This window comes from Papio anubis, chromosome 5 (assembly GCF_008728515.1).
Source record: "Papio anubis isolate 15944 chromosome 5, Panubis1.0, whole genome shotgun sequence".
In the NCBI taxonomy this organism is placed as follows: Eukaryota; Metazoa; Chordata; class Mammalia; order Primates; family Cercopithecidae; genus Papio; species Papio anubis.
In genome coordinates, this window is record NC_044980.1 from 151,142,222 (window position 1) to 151,160,246 (window position 18,025).

General features: G+C 39.3%; 1 long non-coding RNA gene across 2 annotated transcripts in view; it reads right to left on the reverse strand.

Annotated features, from left to right (window-relative positions):
* LOC108586502 overlaps window positions 1–18,025 on the reverse strand; it is a 42,354-nt gene that overhangs the window by 18,094 nt on the left and 6,235 nt on the right. Inside the window, exon 2 of one of the 2 annotated variants that reach the window (XR_001903901.3) lies at window positions 11,055–11,301. The exons of the other annotated variant lie outside the window; for it this stretch is intronic. This is a non-coding gene — a long non-coding RNA (uncharacterized LOC108586502). The remainder of the gene's footprint in view (window positions 1–11,054; window positions 11,302–18,025) is intronic. 2 annotated transcript variants of the gene reach the window in all.

Here is an 18,025-nt window from a genome sequence, read left to right on the forward strand (position 1 = left end):
TGGCTGAGCCTTAGTTTCTAGAAGCACAACGTAACTGGTTCAGACCCTGAATCTGCAATGAACCTGCAGCATTGGTATCACCGGGGAACTTATTAGAGAATCTAATTCTCTGGCCCCATCACACACCACTACACCAGAAACTCTGGGAGTGGGGTCCAGCAATCTGTGTTTTAATAAGCCCTCCAGGTAGTTCTGTGCATGCAAAAATTTGAGAGCTACTGATCCAGAGGAAGCGATGAGAGTAAGTCTTAGGGAAGAACAGGGCTGCTTCCTTGGTAGAAAAGGAACATGCAGGTGTGCCCTCTGTTCAGGATACCAGTTAATACATTGTCCAGCTCCTGTACTGATTTCTCTTTTCTCAGTAGTGACGTCTCACATTTTAGCAGTTACTTTCTCTGCCCTGCTACTGTCTGTATATACACAGATAAACATAGTTGCAACCTGTAGTTATAGGACTCTCTCAGTAATCACTGTTAGTTTTTATCTATTTTTTTTTTTTTAGGTAGGCACTTTTGAAAGAATTTAAATACATGTCCTAATCTATCTACTGTGGTAGGTAATTTATGAACACTTTTAAGGTTTTTGGTTTGTTTTGTTTTAAATCAAGGGCTTTTCTTTATTGCCCCAAGCCTACTGAGAAACTCAATGCTTGCCCAGTGTTCGAGAGGATAGCCTGCCTGCTGTTTCTCCCTCCCCATCCATAATGCAGATGTGGAGTAGGTTTGGTGAGAGGATGATGTTGCAGCCAAGACCTTGGTAGAGGGAGGCAACAGGAGGAGGTAGCATTATGACCACAAGATGATGGCTAGCAATAGCTGAAGTTACTTGCATCCTTGCTCACATCCAGCAAGGGAGGGAATGGGATGTTTCTCTGAATCAGTCTTACTGGACCAACATGGGTCATAAACTCTCCCCTAGAATGACAGCATGCATTGATTGGCTATTTTACAGAAATCTGGGTTTTTGAACCAGTCACTGGCATCTGATTACAATGATCAGTTTAACCAAATTAGGGACTTCCTCCTGAACTTGGTGTCAGCTCCTCCGGAGTTTTATGGGCTGAGCTTGAGAGAAAGATGAAACAAAGAAAAGGTGGGCCAAATCTGTGTACTCCAGTTTTCTACTGTGCTAAGCATTTTTCATTCATTTTCATATTTGATCTTTACAACCAGCCTAGGAGGTTGCTCTTTTTACAGATAAGGAAGATGAAATTCAGGGAGGTTAAATAACTGACTTGCTCTGTGTCACCAGCAAGGTTGACAGAACCAGTGTGCAGATTCAGGTCCAAGAAACACTAGAGGCCTGCTTTTCACCTCTGTGTTGCCTGGTTAGCCACTGTATCTGGAGGGGAGCTTACATTTTAGCTTCACATACAGGGTGTTCAGGGATCCTGGCACTAACCCAGCGAGGTGGACTCATTTTTACCCCATGCTGAGGAATAATGGGAAAACTCTGGAAAGAACTTGAGCTCAGCTCTCAGGTTTCCACAGTTATTTGTCTGTTGTTACCAAACACTAAAGACTTTAAAAATTCACTGTGGTCATATAGGAAAGAAAAATGACCTCATGCTTGCAACCACAAATCCAAAATGCTCTGGAATCTGTAAGACGAACTGCATTTTAATTAGAAAAGAGAAAGAGCAATGAAGACTTTTTTGGATATTTTTGCAAACCCTCCCTTGCCTTGCCTTCAGGCCAAAATGTGACAAGTGCCCTAAATCTGATAACAAACACACACTTCTGAAGTCATTGTTAGCTTTCCTAAAAAGAAAAAAAGAATCACATTAGTTTTCTGTTACCAATAAGAGTTCAGGAATGCAGTCTTAAAATAAAGCACATGACAACACAAGGAGTATCCTCCATTACATTTCAGAAAGTAAAAACGGAGCTCTCAACCCATTTTCCTCTCTGCTTAGAAAGGTTTTTTTGTTATGTCAGGTCCTCATAACCTTGAGCCAGGCAATATTAAAAAGCCTTGTGGTTTATTCCTAAAATCTGGTCATTGATTATTGTCAATGCATTACTCTTAATCACTGGGTCCAACTTCCTAGCTGAAGATGAAGTTTTCCCAACTGACAATGGAGAGAAATAATAGAATATCAAAGAGCTACCATGTCCCGTGATTTGAAAATAGAAACTCTTGGGCTTTGACACAGTAGCTATTTAATTAAAGGGTGGTGACAGGCAAAGGAAAGCAGAGCTCTCTTACCTGTTACATGCTTACTATAAGGCACATGCTTTATTGACAACCTTATATGCATTATCTCATTCAATACTCTCAACAAACCGGTGTAATTGTTATTGTAGTTTATAGATGAGCATACTAAGATCTGGAAAAGTTAATTACCTATATATAAATTATAATGACTTCAACTGCAAGTAGGAGAATATGTAGCTGAGAATTTTTTTTTTTAATTATACTTTTAGTTCTGGGGTACATGTGCAGAACATGCCAGTTTGTCACATAGGTATACAGGTACCATGGTGGTTTGCTGCACCCATCAACCCATCACCTACATTAGGTATTTCTCCTAATGCTATCCCTCCCTTAGCCACCCACCCCCCAACAGGCCCTGGTGTGTGATGTTCCCCTCCCTGTGTCCATGTATTCTCATTGTTCAATTCCCACTTATGAGTGAGAACATGCGTTGTTTGGTTTTCTGTACCTGTGTTAGTTTGCTGAGAATGATGGTTTCCAGCTTCATCCATGTCCCTGCAAAGGACATGAACTCATCCTTTTTCATGGCTGCATAGTATTCCATGGTGTATATGTGCCACATTTTCTTTATCCAGTCTATCACTGATGGGCATTTGGGTTGGTTCTAAGTCTTTGCTATTGTGAATAGTGCCACAATAAATCTACATGTGCATGTGTCTTTACAGTAGAATGACTTACAATGCTTGGGGTATATACCTAGTAATGAGACTGCTGGGTCAAATGGTATTACTAGTTCTAGATCCTTGAGGAATCACCACACTGTCTTCCACAATGGTTGAACTAATTTACACTCCCACCAACAGTGTATAAGTGTTCCTATTTCTCCACATCCTCTCCAGCATCTGTTATTTCCTGACTTTTTGTTAAAGCAAAGCTCTGAAAATTTTTTTTTGAAAAGGGCCAGATAGTACACATTTTAGACTCAGGATTGGGGGGTAGTGGGTGTAAGGTCTCTGTAAAGCTAACCTAACTCTGGCATTGTAACATAAACATATCCGTAGATAATATGTAAACAAAAGATTTGGCCATGTTCTAATAAAACTTTATAAGAGCAGATGTTATGCTGGTTGTAGTTTGCCAAACCTTGGCTTTAAGCAATGCTTCTTAAACTATCTGCAACAAATACCAGTTAATTTTTTCTCTAATTTCCAATATATCATAGATTGATGCTTTTATAAACTATAATAAAACGAATTCATAGAAAATGAAACAAAGAAGATATTTACATTCATTAAAAAATTTTTTTAGAATGAGTAGCCATAATGTTACTCCATCATATTGCTAGAAAAGTTCATAAACAGTTACGATTTCTGTGCTTAACTCAATGTGGACCAGTAACAAACAGTTCATGGAATCACACCATGCTATGATTGATGCTCTGAGTAGCTATGCTTTAAGGATCGGAGTATTTCTCACCGAACAATAAACCCACAAGGTGGGCAGTTCTGAATGTTTAGCCATGTTCTCAAGGACCCAGTCTTCTTTCCTCTCTCCATTTTGTGATGCTCCACATTTGTCTCTCTTCCAGGTTCAAGATGGGGGCCCCTGTTATTGCATCTTCACACGTGATGTCCCAAGCAGGAAGACAGGAAGAGAAGCAAAAAGGGATTTCTTCTTGGGCTACTATCTCTTTTATTGAGCAGGATAAACCTGCCTCAGGGAGCAGACTGCTCATATGTTTCACTCACTGTGAGTCACATGACCCACACCTACACAAGTCACTAGCAAAGAGCAGTAGGGATGCCATAGTTGGCTTAGCCTAGGTGGATTTGTTCCCTCGGGCTGGATCCAGAATCACCTGATAAAACTCAGGATTTCATAAACTAAGAAGGATGCCACCTTCAGGATTGTGCTTAAGGAAACCTATCTATTTGCTTAAGAGTTGAGCTTGCAGTCCTGATCCAGCCAATTCATAAACTGTACTCCTTCCATTCCAGTAGTCTCTCCCAGGAAAATAATTTTTCTCCTACTATGGTTTTGGCTTTGTGATCCATGTACATTTAGTCATTCATGCAGAGCTTTAAAATTTATAGTGTGCTTCCATGTGTATTATAAAATTTGAATGTTAATGTTTACAACCTGTTTGTACCAATTTTATCCCAGAGGACAGAATTTAGGCCCAGGGATGATGTCTGAAATCATACAACAAGATGTGGGAACATCAGAGCCCTGACTCAGGGCTTCTGACACTCTTCAGTGAGTTCTTCTTCAGGTATTTGACCATTTGCTCTGTACTGATCAGAGCATCAAAATCAGCAGCATCAAAACAACAGCCAGCCAATCTAGGCAAAAGGTCAGTACAGACAATAACTGGTGTGAATTGACTGATTGTGCCAATAGAATTGACCCTCTTGATTGCATTGATATGGACATTCTCATGTAGGTAGCCAACTGTCCTGGTGTTCTTGGGACTGAGGGGCTTCCCAGAATGTGGGACTTACAGGTTTCAAACCAGAACAGTCCCACTTTTCAATTTTAAAACAGGAGAAATCATAGGAAAACTAGGACAACTTGGTCCCCTTAGTCTCAGCCTGTCTGCCGCCAAAATATGCTTTCCTGCATTCTTTGCCCTACGAAGTTCACAAGCCCCCAGTTCTGTTAGCAAACCAACAATGTGTCTACTTTTGTTTTGTAAATGACTTTTCCACATTTAAAATATCTAAATAAAGAGAACTACAGGTGTATGTTAGATATTCTTTGCTTCTTTCACAGTTGAGAATTTCCATGGGAAATTAGTAGAAATCGTTTTCCTTGGTTGTGAGGAAATGCATGCATGTAAACTTTCTTTCTTTTCTTTTTCTGCTACCAAGCCCAATGCAGACACATGGCAGCCAATGTCAGTACTTAACCAGTTGAGTGGAATATATTTAAAGATGTTCCATCCCCTCCACTGGTTCTCCATAGCTGGTCTTGGATAGTCTGTTAGAAATCACCTAGGACTCTTTAAAAATAAAAACTGCCTGGGCTCTCCCCTGGGCCTATATTGGGCAGGAGGTGGGTAGGTAAGGGATTATGGAATGGGTTTGGGGCCAAGGGACTTGTGCTTTTCACAGAGTTCCCCATGTAATTCCTGACATGCTGCCAGCTTCACAAGCAACTGGCTAGAATCTGTCATTCAACCTTTCTGAGTGACAACTGAAATTGTAATTACGCTGTTAAAAGAGAACCTTATAAAATTGCACAATCGCTTGTCTTTGTCTTTTTTCCCTTCTCTCCTTTTTCTCCCTTTCTTTTCCGTTTCTTTAGTGGGATCATTCATAAGAACATTGGGGGCAATTTTGGGACATGTTCGTGAAAGGAAACTTACAGATATTTAAAGTGAATTGAAATATGCCTTCTAGAAACTCAGAAAGCTACTTGCTACTTAATGTCTGTAGAGTCATAAGGTTTGAACAAAATCTCAGAATAAAGAGATCTCTGGGTTGATCCCTAGCAAGGGGACATCTCTGGCTGTGTTATTTACCTGCTGTTATCTGTTGTTGTCCTCCAGTCTACCCCATCTCCATGGTCTACACCCACCTGAGAATCAGTGGACAGAAAGAGATTTGATTTACATTGCTCATTAGGCTACCAGCCTCTTGTCGGAGCAGGCAACCGAGATGAAAATTAGTGACAAATCACAGCCCTGCTTCCTGTAATGTGACAAAAGCAAGCCCCATAGCAGTAAGGTTCTCATTAGGGCCCCTTTAAATGCTCAGACTGATTCTACTTTTTAAGTCACCAGAATAGTTAATACAATGTGTGGGACAACACGATTTCCATTGGGGCACAATCAAAAAGAAAGCTACTTTCCACACTTTCTTTAATCTCTCTCCTCACATCAACCTGAAGCAGAGCGGAGGTCCCCCTGGGATTCTTGCTCATCAGCCCTGCCTCCTACAAAAGGGAGATTTTTTGCCTAGACAGCTCCAAAGAGTCTCGATTCAAAGGTAAAACAATTAGTACACATTAATCATCACAAGGATGGTACTAAAAGCATAATCCTCTTAGAACTGGAACAAATTAAATCCAAAGTAGCAATATAAAATCAAGCGGAAACAAACTACCAAGTGAAGGAAGCTGAGAGGACCCTGCTCTGATGCTCCAATTCTTATTGCCTAAGAGGGTGCCCAAGCATCCCGCATCTTTGGTCTTTTCGCAAAAACTACACTGCCTTCTTCAGCTGCCTGTAAAACCCAAATGCTCTTTGTGCTGGGGCCATGTAACCACCTCCTCACAAATCGAGAAGCTCTGTGAACACCTACAAGTTGGAATTCCACAGTATGGGATCTGATCGATTTTCTAAAAGTGGACTGTTGCTCATAGAACCTGGAATAAACCCACCAAGGACTTGTCTGGGAGAAGAAGGAAAAAAAAAAAAAAAAAAAAACCCTTCTTTTTCTGCAAAGGAGAATCTGCTGAAACTTCTAAATGAGGCCTGGACTAAAGTTTGGTTTTAAACAAGGAATGGCTGCTCCCTTTGTACCCCACCTGATGACCCCTGCCTCCTTTTTTTAGTGTTTTCCTGAGCTTCAGTCTGTGAGGCTGGGAAGAAAAGCTATGTAATGAAATAACTAATGCTGCTGACACCCTCAGTAACAGCTGCCAGGCATGTGGGATGGGCCCATCAACAAGAAAGACACAGTGTTATCTTGAGGCCAATGATGAATGTTTGAAATCCAGGAAGGACAAAGGTATCTTTCTCACTTTCTCTTGGGGTGTCTTTCAAGAGAACCGGGATGTTCCCTTGATTTCTTTCCCTCTTTCTTTTTTACATTTTCCCAGGTTCCCAGCTATATACTATAGTTTTCCTTGTTATAGAAACAGTCCCATTTCAAGTATGCACCTTTCTTCATGGAAATAACCAGGATCTTTTTGTCTGAATCTTCAGGGTGTCAGAGGAACAGTGGGGCACTAACAAAACTCAGGAACTTCTCTCTTGTTCTTACATAGCCTAACTCATGCACTGTTATGTGAGAAGACCTCCTTCCCACCAAAAGTGAGAGAGGAAGGGTCAGAGGAAATGAAGAGAACACAGAGCCCATCCTGCCACCAAAGGAGCATGGAACTTGCTATGTTATTTGCACACTAAAAGAGAATTATAAAAGATAGGACCATGCTTAAAACAAGGAATTACTGGTGGACTTTCGTGTCAGTGTGGGAAATATTGGAGATAGATGTATCTTCCCAGAACCCATATATCCTGCTTATAACATTGGAACCTCTTCAGATGTAATCAGATTTCTTACTATGAGAATAACCCAATTTACAAATCTAGTTCCTGTAATTTATGTTGAAGCTATTAATATTTACTTGCCCAGAATTTTTAACTATCCATTTTTTTCTCATCTTTCTCCACTTTCCTCCTCTCAGTATACAACCATTGGAAAAGAATTACATAATGCTAGGAAAAAGCCAAGGAGTCATTGGCCTGAGTTGAGACTCATCCTTGCAAATACCCCAGAGTTCTCCTATCTCAGTGCTGTTTGTCTGTAGGATGGATTCGGGAGGTGTTTGTTTATCTACCCATGGCAGAGTGCAGGTTATGTGATTGTGAACCTTGTGACATTTCCAGGATGGAACATACTCAGCTTTGGATGAGATTATTAGCTTTCGCCTTGTCCGAGCCTAACAAATGAAAACCAGATTTGCATGTATAAATAACAATCAAGCGCTGAAATGATTTACTTAGTAAAGTTACTGTTTTGGAAACTAAATCGATGTGTCATGTCAAGATCTGATCTGCCCTTCACTCACATGGCAAAGGAGACTTCTCCAGGGTCTACTAGAAAAAAAAAGTTGGAATCCTATTAATAGTTTACTCTTGTCACGTGAGAATCACAGTGGAGTTTAGCTATGAGAATAAAAGCTCAAAATAATGTTTCTGAAAACATCCTGATAGTAGCATGTGCTATTTCTTATTGTATTCAAGACACACATGAATAACTCTCCCCCAGAAGGAAAGGAAACAAAGTAAAGGGCAACATATTTTCCCACTGTGTAAATTTCCTTCCTTAAGTAGAAATAGTTAGAATTGGAAGGCAAATCCTATGGTCATTACATTTCAGAATGCGGACATGATGACAGCTTCAAAGGTGTGTCGGGCTACACTTGTGCGTGCTCTTTTTTAAAAAGACAATAGGCATTGAAAATTAGGCACTGCATCAAAGCCTTTCAATTCTATTGAGACAAGTCTATAAAAAACTAAGCGATGCAGGGATGTTTCTGTGTAAATTACGTGGAGGGTTCAGTGTATGGGAATCATGGTCTAGAATGCTCCAGAGACCACATACAATTCTGCATCTGAGTGGTATTGTCAGAGATGATGACTAGAGCTAGCATGGAATCATCTGCAGTTAATTCTAGTCACTCTCCTGGCATTAAATCAAGGCCTTTCGTTTGAATTAACTGTATAAATGTTCAGAGACCTCACTGTAAAGCCACTAAATATAAAATGAACTGGAATAGTTGATGGTACAGAACTGGAGCCCGTTTAGAGTCCAAAGACCAGAGGGCAGTGTAAAAGGGGAAAGGATCAATCATTTAGACCAAATCCCAGCTCTTTTCTTCACCAGCTGAATGGCTTTGAGATAGTCTAATTTCTTTGAGCCCCAGTTTCTTAATTTACAAAATGGAAACAGTAATATCTAACTTGGAAGGGTACTGAGAACTTTAGAGAAACTACAAGTGAAGTTCTGGGCACATTGTAGACATTCAATAACTAGGATTATTTTATTTACTTACTTAACTTATTTATTTATTATAGCACTCAATGTACCTCTCTATACTTAAAAGTCCTAACCTGGGGACCTAAAGATATATGGGATCTAAGTCCAACCCCCTCTACTGAAATTATGTGCAAAGTCCTGGGCATATGGACATTTTCTTGAAGATGAGTGTTCATAACTTTTGTAATATTCTATAAGGGTCCATGATCAAGGAAAGGTTAAAAGCCACTACCTTTTGATTTGGCTTCACCTATGTGTTAACCCCACAGCATGGAATGAAAACAAAACAATTTGTACTTCCTGATTCTTTCCGTCAGTTGTATGTATGCTGCACCCAGTTGTTCTATCTCCAATGTAAATAAAAGTTCTGTGTGTGTATGGATACGTGGGTGTTCACATGGACATGCATGCTTGTGGGTTTAGGGGATGTTCATTTTATAATGAGCCACAAGTTTGCTGAGAAAGGACAGAACAATTGTGAGACCGAAAAGTTGATGACAGATGTGATTGTGGGGAGGAGCCTGGGATACCGTGGGAAGAACACCACGGGACGAGGCGGAAGGGACTTGGAGGGGAACAGAGTGGGGCAAAGCTAAGAGCCCTTAAGGGTTCATTTTGCCTGTGGACTTGGTGGACACAGAACCTGAGTGGACTTGTGGGAGGGTTGGTACTAGGAGCGGGTGTCTGGGTGGCAGGAATGGAGAGGGAGTATGTGGCGAATCAGCAGGAAAGAATGTGTTCTTTCACTAAAGGAGTCACCATGACGTGTTCTGGGAGAGAAAATAAATGCTGAAGATAGAGGCGAATCTTATACATTAGATAAAAGAAGTCTTCATCCAGTAGGCAAAAGACTCACGGAGATTTAGGCAGAAACAAGAAAAAAATCTTGAATGTGTTGCTTTCTATTTCAGCTGGCTTTCCTTGGTCCTAATGCCAGTAGTTTCACTCTCTCTAGGGCCTTGCTTGGCTTAGGGCACAGTGGTGAGGCAGGCTCATGTGACACTAGAGGATAAACATGTCACGCTGGGTGGCAGATGAAGTCAACAACTGGAGTTTGACATATATGTATGTGGCCGAGCGTGGTGGCTCACGCCTGTAATCCCAACACTTTGGGAGGCTGAGGCAGGTAGATCACGAGGTCAGGAGATCAAGACCATCCTGGCTAACACGGTGAAACCCCGTCTCTACTAAAAATACAAAAAAATAGCTGGGCGTGGTGGTGGACGCCTTTAGTCCCAGCTACTCAGGAGACTGAGGCAGGAGAATGGCATGAACCTGGGAGATGGAGCTTGCAGTGAGCCGAGATCGCACCACTGCATTCCAGCCTGGGCAACAGAGCAAGACTCTGTCTCAAAAAAAAAAAAAAAAAAAAATATATATATATATATATATACACACACACACACACACACACACATATATAAAATGTATGCATGCATACGTGTGTGTATGTGTGTATGTGTATTACTCAAGTTATTGATCAAACTTGATGAACCCCTCCCTCCCCAAGATATAGATATATATGTGCTTATATGCATATATAAAACTAACAGCAGACATGCTTTCGTGTTTACTGTTTTCTAGACACCGTGCTAAGAGAGTTTTTTTAAAATTCCACTTAACCTTTAAAGCTACCTTATGAATAGGCATTATCATTGGTTCCCATTTGCAGATGAGAAAACTGAGGCTTACTCAGGGGAAGTAATTTTGCCATGACCACATGCATAGTAAAGTATTATGCTCGGACTTTAACTAAAAAAGTTTGATTTTGGAACCTGCAATATAAACTGACACCTTCTATATATTCCTGGGGAAGATGGAGCCAACTTACAAAATGCTAGGGCAAAAATTTAAGCAGCAGCAGAAGGGAAAGGAACTCAGATTTGAGGCTTAAGACTGATCCTGAGTCTCATGGTACCATTTCATAATACAGTCCAAAGTGGATGTATGACATTTTAACCCTGGACTGTACTCTGCCATGTTTTATTATTTCTCTGTACACCAGGCAGAGGAACTCCAAACAGAGAGGAGAGGTCAGCTTCAGAAAGGAGCATAAAACTATTGAGAGCGCTTTTATTTTTTTCTACACCAGTCCCACAGGTCTAAGAAAGTCAAGGACTTGATATTTACCATTCATTGGCTCTACACAAATGGAGATCTGCACTCAGAAGCCACAGAAAAAGAAGAAAATGCAGTTCACCACCTCCCAGCAGTCCTGGTGGTGTAGGAGGATGTGCCGAGGCCAATCTTTGATGGCTGCTGGTTATTTCCTCATGCGTAGTGTTAGGCTGGGGACAGCAGGCAGGAAAGGAGTGCTTGGAGAGTGTCTTGACCTTCACAGATGTCTTGCAAAAGGAAGTCAGTATACTGCGTATCTCTGAAGATGAGAATTTTGGTGAAGTTTCTGAAAGGTCACAGAGCTTCCAAATGCCCAACAGTTCATCCAGTATTACACACTCTTCCACCTCTCTTGCTTGTATCCCCTTTCTTCTCTCTAACCCCCGCAGTTTGCTCCTCCCCCTATATTGCTTCTCTTTCTTTCTCTCCTTTTTAGCGATCGAATGGCACACATCTGGGAATAGACAGCCGCGTCTCTGCTGCCAGAATACAGCTGCTGAGGTGTTTGGGGCTTACTTGGAGACATTAGGACATTGATCTGGGTGGATGCTAGTAGCTGTAGACATACAAAGTACTGTTCACTTCTTTGCTAAGGTATTGTGTACACTCTGAGGATATCAGAGAATTCGGAGAAGATCCATGGCACAGATTGGATGCGTAATAGACGCATGTACTTGGTTTGTGTGTTTATGTATACTTATTTTCTGGCCAGCATATATTCTCCATCATTCCTAAGTGCAGGAATTTCAGGAAATAGTCGTGCCTGTCATTTTTATCACTGTGTTCCCGGCTCCTAAAACAATACCTATCATATCGTTGCTAGGGCGGTGGACTTTGGCATGCCATAGGTCCTAAAGAAGTGTGGCCCAAAGCTAAGTTTTCCCTTGAGGATCTCACTAGGGCAATGGATGCTGGGAAAGGATGAGGCCAAATGTCATTCCTGCTCTTTAGTGTCTCAGATTTACACTGGATGACACTACTTTTCCTTAATTCATCAGGATCTCCTCGCTAGGACCTCCCAACTTTACTTCCGCTATACAATGAAATCTTATTCTTGTGCCCACCACACCTTCTATGCTAGGAAATATCTCTATATTAACAAAAACTTCACCAATGCAGTACTTTAGTCCATATGAGAAGCCTTAAGAGCAGGCACTGCGGAACACAGAGCAAACCAACAGGGGAGAGAGTTGGAGGCAGGGGATTATATTCTGTTCTTACACTAATTCCCTCATTTTGATATTGTCTTGCTTTATCCTCACTCAAAGGAAGTCATTTCCTTAGTCTCTGTGGTGATACTTCCTTCACTGGAGGAAGAAAATGATCCACAGGCAAGAATCAGATCAGCCTAATTGAAAGAAATAAGATTCTTAAATAAAACCCTTAAGATCCTTCCCTTCCTCTCCCCACTACCATTTGAAATCAGCATTCTTAGTAGCTTCAGTTTTGAAGAGTTCTACCCCCCTTGTGATGTTTTATGAGGAAAAGCAATCCCACTTGAGGAAGAAAAAGGCACTGCAGCTAGCATATTTGAAGACTATATTTTATTTATTATTTTTTTAAAAACATACATTTTAACACATTTTTTGCTGAAGTTATGTTTATGTGTATCAGCCCTTAGATAAATTATGACCACGTGTGCACAACATAAATTAGTGAAAATCCCCACATGCAGGGTGGCAATTAATGATGTATGAAATTTATTGCAAGTATTTTTCCTTTGCATAATGCCTGCATCTAGAGTATTACCAGTTTCTTTATGTATATATCATGCTGGATGTCCTCTTATGTGGCTCTGAAAGAAACATTGGCCCAAGAGCTCTGAAGTTTCATCCTGGCTCTGTCTCAAACTTTCCCTAGGGTCTTGGGCAAGTCAATTAAGTTTTCAGAACCTTGGTATCTGAAAATTATACTATTTATAATTAGTTTTTAAAGTTATACTAATATAATTTAGGGAATAAAAGCTCTGGAGCTTGACAGTCTTGGGTTCCAGATAGACTCTTAGAAGCAACATGATTTTGTGAAACTCATTTAACCTCCCAATACCTGTGTAAAGTGGAGATAATTATAGCACCTATCTTTTAAGTTTACATATTAAGAGACATAATCTGTAGACTTCAACTTCAAAGTTGGCTAATCAGACATGGCAGGCCAAAATTCTCATTGCACCAACCAAGCAAAAAGGATAAATTACAAAAATCAACTTTTAAAGCAAAGAAAGGCTACAGAAACAAAGAACTAGACTAACTAAAACTCCGGGTTTTCTTTGTAGAAAATCTAATGGTCCCTGGCAGCTTTCTTAACTGGAGGCGTTTGCAATTTCTGGGTGTACTAGTTTGGTTTGCACTGTTATAAAGGAATACCTGAGGCTGGGTAACTTATAATTAAAAGAGGCTTATTTGGCTCATAGTTTTACAGACTATAAAAGAAGAATGGCACCAGCATCTGCTTCTGGTTAGGGCAGCAGGAAGCTTCCAGCCATGGTGAAAGGGGCAGGGGAGCTGGCATTATATGGTGAGAGAGAGAACAAGAGAGAGAGAAAGGAGATACCATGCTCTTTTGAACAACTAGCTCTCATATTAACTAATAAAATGGGAATTCACTCATTACCATAGGGACAGTACTTAAGCCATTCATGAGGGATCCTCTCCCATGACCCAAACACTTCCCGTTAGTTTCCACCTCCAAAATTGGGGAAGACATTTTAACATGAAATTTGGAGGGGACAAATATCAAAACAGTTATCACTGTGAGTGGCCTAAGAACTGAACTTAAACCAAATTGAGGGATTGTATAAAGGAAAAACAAGTCAGCATTTTTTGGCAGTCAAAATCTGGAATGATAAACTGGAAAATAGAGGAGCTCAAATACAAGGGAAACTTGCTGAGTTCTAGGAAGGCGTGAGAGACTGGGGCCTGAGAAAGAAAGGAAAAGTGAAAACTCCTGCTGTCTTGTGGTGATTATAGTGTGACCGATTGTATTAATTTACCTGGGGCTTAGGGAGTTCCCAGAATGTGGGTCTTTCAGTTTTAACACCAAGAGAGTTCCAGGAAAACCATCATGAATTGGTCATCCTAGGGACTTAGGAGAAAAAGATCTCACTAGAGGGAATAGAATCTACAAAACCTACATAACCAATAATTTGTATAATATGTGAAGCTAAAGAACTCAGTTCAAAATCTGGAAATATTAACACTTCTAGAGTTGAAGAAATTGAGACTTCAAGGCTCCCAGTCAAAAGCCTAGGAGGGTCACGTCTGAGCAACCAAAGATGTAATACATCTTACTAAAACTTCAACCCAATCCAAACCCAACTAATTCCTTACAGGATTATAGAGATTTGCTTATCACTGTATCTGTCTACAAAATGAGAAGGGGAACCCCTATTGGTAGGAAATATCATATGAAGACCTTATAGTTCTTTTTCTAAATGTCCAGAATAGAATAAAAATTGCTAGACACAAAATAGGCAGAGAAACATGAGCAATAATCAAGAAAAAAAAATTGAGTAGTAACAGACCTGCAGATAATCCAGATATTGAAGTTTGCAAATGAGGAGTTTGAAATAACTATGGTTAATATGCTAAGGAAAATAGAGGTGAAAATTGACAAGGTAGTTTTAAAAGACGAACATTTTTAGAATTTCAACCAAGAGTTGTAGTATATAAAAACAATCAAATGAGCATTCTAGAACTTCAAATACAATTTTCAAACAGAACTGTGGATGTAATAGAAGGCATAATTATTAAACTCAAAGACTGGCCAATGAATAATATCCACAAAGCACAAAGAGAAGAAAGAATGAAAGGAACAAAAGGGAGTTTAAGAGTATAAGAGCCATATGAAAAACACTAGAAAGGTTTAATACCTATAGTTGGTGTTACACTAGGAAAAAGGATGGTGAGGCAGACACAAACATATAAATACATAATGGTCAAGAATTTTCCAAAATTTATGAAAGCCATTACCCACAGATTCAAGAAGCTCAATGAATCTCAAGTAAGATTAAAAAACAAATTAAATAGGCACATCTCATTCAAACAGTTAGAAAACACAGAACAAGGGAAAAAAAACTCTTAAAAACAGCCAGAAGAAAAGGATACATTACCTTCAAAGAAGGAATAATTAGATTAACAACTGATTATTCATTCACAATTATTAAGGCCAAAAAACAATGTAATTACATCATTAAAGTGCTTATGGGAAAAAATTACTAATCTATAATGCCATACCCAGTAAAAATGTTTTTCAAGAATTAATGTGAAATAAGGACCTTTCAGACAAACAAAATATGGGATAATTTATTACAAGCAAATAGATATTCTAAGACATAGTTTACAGGAAATACTTCAGGCTGAAGGAAAATGAACCCAGGTGTAAGCAGGAAAAGATGAAGAACACCAGAAAGGATAAATAGATAGGAAAATATAAACAAATATTGCTGTTTAAGGAACAGTAATAGTGCTGTCTTGTATAGTCTATCACATAAGAGTGAAAAGATATGTCAACAATAGCAGAAAGGGTGGAGAGTAAAATAAAAGTGGTTAAACTCATAAGTGTCTTAAATAGACTGTTAAATTCAGCATTGCATACTGACGTATCTAGGGAAATTATTAAAAATAAAATACAAGAATGTATAATTGAAGCACTATTAAAGAACAAAATATGGAATAAAAGACATATGACGAATCCAAAAGAATGCAGGAAAGCAAGAATAAGGAACAAAAAAAGAAACAAAAAATAGAGAACTAGAAAAGAGAAAGCCCCAGTGAGTATCAGTAAATACAGTCAAGGTACATACCCTAATAAGATTGTCAAGCTAACTTTTTGAAAAAGACCTAACTATATGTCATTTATAAGAGATAAAATTTGAATATAAGATTGTAGCTAAGTTGAAAGTAAAAGGATGAAATGAAGATGCATCACAAAATACCAACAAAGGAAAGTTGGAATGGCTATATGACTTAGTCCATTTGTGATGCTATAATAAAATACCTGAAACTGGGTAATTCATAAAGAACCGAAATTTGTTATTTCCAGTTCTGGAAGCTGGGAAGTTCAAGATCAAGCACAGCATTTGGTACCTGGTAAGAGCCTCTTGCTGCATCCTCCAAAGAGGTCAAATGCCATGTTCTCACATGGCAGAAGGGACAGAAGGGCATAAAAGAGAGAATTTTCTCTGAAGCCTCTTTTCAAGGGCATTAATTTATTCATGAGAGTAGAATCCTCATGAATTAATCATTTCCCCAAAAGTCTCAGTTCTTAATACCATCACAATGGGGGTTTAGTTTAAACATGAATTTTGCTTTTTTGTTTGTTTGTTTTTTATTTTACTTTTTTTTCGACTTCTAAAAAATTGAAATAGAGTCTCACTTTGTTGTCCAGGCTGGAGTGCAGTGGCGCAATCACAGCTCACTGGAGCCTTGACCTCCTGCGCTCAATCAATCCTCCCAAGTAGCTGGGATTACAGGCTCATGCCACCATGTTCAGCTAATTTTTTTTTTTTTTGTACAGACAGGGGTTTGCCATGCTGCCCAAGCTAGTCTCGAACTCCTGGGCTCAAGTGATCCGCTGCCTCAGCCTCCCAAATTTTTCAACTTTTATTTTAGATTCAGGGGGGTACATGTGCAGGTCTGTTACCTGAGTATATTGTATGATGCTGACATTTGGGATATGAATGATCCCATCACCCAGGTACCGAGCATAGTAACCAACGGTTTTTCAACCCTTTCTGCTCTTCCTCCCTCAGTGTAGTAGTCCCTGGTTTCTATTGTTGCCATCTTTATCAACATGAATTTTGGAGGGGACCCCCACATGCAAACCACAGCACTATGTAGATAATGAACAAAATATCTTATTAGAATATAGTGATTATTCAGTAAATGGTTAACTAAAATTGTTATTAAGAGAATGTTATAAAAAACCTTAAAATCTAGTGCTTTGGGATTCTATAATATTAACTTAGAGATGAATCTTAATTTTTTTTTACCATTTCTTTCAAGTTACCTTTCAGAATCTACCATAAAAACACCATGTCTTTTATTTGCTCAGGTAAATGTTTCAGCAAATTATACGTATATTATATATGTGTTTATATATAATATCTATTATATGTGTGTTTATATATAATATCTATTATATGTGTGTTTATATATAATATCTGTTATATATGTATCTGAACATTTCAGATGGCATATATAATATACATGTTATATATCTCAATTGAAACAAGAATATATTTAGATATTAAATATTTTCAATTTAAACTCCTTAAAATGTGCTCAGTGCACTTTAAGGAGAGCGTTGTGATGGACCAGCACATTTGAAATTCAGGCAGTTGTGAAAATTCCGAATTTGGAGGTTTAATCCTTTAAATTGTTAAATCCTATGTCTGTGGGAATTGAAACTGTAAGAGAGTTTAGATCTCTGTAGGTATCCACTTATTTTGCAAGTGGCATATGTGCAGCCCACAAAGGGTAAGAAGGATAAAGCGTAGATCCTTGGCCTCCTGAATCATTGTCCAATATTCTTTTTACTTTGCTATCGTGAATATCTTTCTTAAACACATTTAACAAGTGTTTTAAGAGCATTTACTGTGTGAAAAGCACTGAGCTGCTCATTGCATATACAATAAAGAAAGGCTCTGCCATCAATAGGTTTGCAGTCTAACAAAAAACATAAACCTCGAATTAAAAATGTTTTCTTCTGTTAAACTTTTGATGAGTGCCACAGCATGCGATGTGCTCTTAAAAGAGGGATTCAGCCTAGTAGAGGCTTCATAGAAGGCATTCCTTCTGAAGGGGAATCAGAGTTAACCAGGAAATGAAGAGACGGAAGAATATTTCAGGTGGAGAAGAGAAAGTTGGTGACCTGTGATGGGAAGGAGCTTGATGCTATGGGAGCTGATAGAAAACCACTGTAGCCAGTGACTAGAAGATGTGCCTGTGTGTTGGGGGAGGGAGAGAGGGAGGGCGTCACAGTGT